This window comes from Pteropus vampyrus, unplaced genomic scaffold, assembly GCF_000151845.1.
Source record: "Pteropus vampyrus isolate Shadow unplaced genomic scaffold, Pvam_2.0 Scaffold8099, whole genome shotgun sequence".
Lineage (NCBI taxonomy): Eukaryota > Metazoa > Chordata > Mammalia > Chiroptera > Pteropodidae > Pteropus > Pteropus vampyrus.
Genome location: NW_011896880.1, coordinates 4443 through 6658, shown reverse-complemented (window position 1 = coordinate 6658; position 2216 = coordinate 4443). Strand labels below are relative to the sequence as shown.

The window sequence follows — 2216 nt, the reverse complement described above, 5'->3', positions numbered from 1 at the left end:
TATGCGCTGATTCCACGGAGGGTCCAACGTGCCAGCACGTGAGCAGTGGAGGAAAAGGGAACCCTGAAAGTGTGTGAGCAGGTTTTGGGGAGTGACATGAATGAAACCAGGGGAGTAATAGAATATGAAAGTGAGTCTCAGTGCTAGAATGGGTCTGATAAAGCAGAGGGAACACGTCAGACCTTTTCTGCCTTCCCCGCTGAGCGCCACCTGGAACCAACGTTCACGCGTGGCTGCAGAGCGGGGTCGAGGTTCATCGCTGAGGAGGTGTGCGTCAGATCGATAGAGTGATTTGTGAAGATGGGACCTCCTCACGATGTTGAGAATAGACTTAAGGAAAGCAAAGCAAGTGTAAAAGCAGGAAAACCGGGTAGAAAATGAGTAGAATAATCCAGACAAACCGTAAGGGTAACCGAGACTGGGATAGACGCTTTTCAATTTGTTAAAGACGGTGGGATGCTTGATCTGTCTTGGAGATAGACCCTCACCTATCGGATGTGTGGTAGAGAAAGAGTGGGAGTCGATGTCGACTTCATGATTTTGGCCTGAGAAACGGATGGGGAACAAGGAACGAGTGGAATGAGTTGGACGATGGGGCGGAGGAGGTCCGGAAGTTGTTTTTGGATGTGCCGAGTTTGAGATGCCTGCTAGATACCCTAATGGAAATGTCAAGTAACTGGTTAGAAATATGAATCCGAAGGTCAGTGAGAAGCCTAGCCTGGGCTGGACCTATGAACTTGAAGGTTGTCAGCGTATAGACAGTAAATTCACGTGACTACTTGAGATCACCAAAAGAATGGATATGGAGAATAGCAAAGAACCAAAGACTGAGCCTAGAGCCCTGCAAAGTGTGCAAATCGTGGACGAGAGGAGGAACTAGTAAAAGAAATTCTAAGCAAGCGATTGGTGAGTTAGCAGGAACCCAGCAGAGTGAGATTCTGGCGCAGACTCATTTTCCAGGTGTCTGTTTCGTAGGAATATGGGTGTGAATCCATTCTAGGTGCCTGCTGTTAGTCTGATCCCATCTTTACTCTATCATAAAGTCCGTAAACTTTCTGATGTTGACGAAGGGTTTTCTCCGTATTGGTTTTATGTGGTGACATTACTAGGGACCTGGTGATGGAAAGGGAGTTAGGGACCTGTGTCGACATACACAAGTCCCACATTCTTTATCAACCACACTTCGTAATACTTTCTATGGTTTATTAAGTCCTTTCTGTGTTCCAGGCACTGTACTAAACACTTTACATACACTAACACATCTAACCTTTGCAGCAGTCCTATGAAATAGATTCTATGATTGGTCTTACTCTACAGATTAGGAAATTGAGACAGAGAGTAGAAGGAACTTGTTAAGTGTCACACAGCTAATAAGTGGTGGAGTTGGGATTGTAAATTAGACAGTATGAGTCCAGAGCAGCTTCTAACCAGTACCTCCGCAGGTTTGGAGACATAGAAGCATGCATGCATGCATACACACACACACACACACATACGTACATACATTTGTATATATAACACGCCTTCCCAATTCTGTCCATCTTCACATCTACGTGTCACTTTCGATATTGACATATATAACAATAAAAAATGGATGAACTTTATTCCTAACAACCTGGACTTACCTTACAAACAAAAATCGAGCAAAGAGGTCAGACACATAGAAGTATATCCTGTATCATTCTCTTTCAATAAAATTTTAAGAGGTTAAAAAAAAAGATAATGTCGACTCTTCAGTTTATTTCTCAGAGGCAACCTGACTTTTCACACTTCTAAGTTCTTACGGGACACCTGGCTGGACTGCTCGGCAGTGCTCGCCATCATTGGTCATCCTCTCCTTCCTCAGGCCCAGTGGCACCATGCCCCCCAACTGTCCTCATCACCCTATGGTTGCCCTCTGAGGATGAGCCGGTGAATATTGGATTTCTCTAGGGTTTGTTTGTTTGTTTGTTTGTTTGTTTGTTTGTTTGTTCGTTTAATGCCTACAGCACCTGGTCTTCCTAGATGGTCTCCCATCCGAGTACTAACCAGGCCTGACCCTGCTTAGCTTCTGAGATCAGACGAGATCGGGCGTGTTCAGAGTGGCATGGCTGTAGCGTAGGGTTTTATTGTCAATCTTCTCTCAACACTTGCAACCCAGATAATCCCATGTACTCTCAAGGTTCTGACTGTCATCTCTAAGCTGTTAGTTCCTCTAGAATTAAATCTCTTTTGAG

At 44.7% G+C, this 2216-nt stretch overlaps 1 pseudogene; it reads right to left on the bottom strand.

Annotated features, from left to right (window-relative positions):
• Positions 1 to 1979: 1979 nt before the first annotated feature.
• Positions 1980 to 2098, bottom strand: LOC111734861 (annotated as a pseudogene).
• Positions 2099 to 2216: the final 118 nt, after the last annotated feature.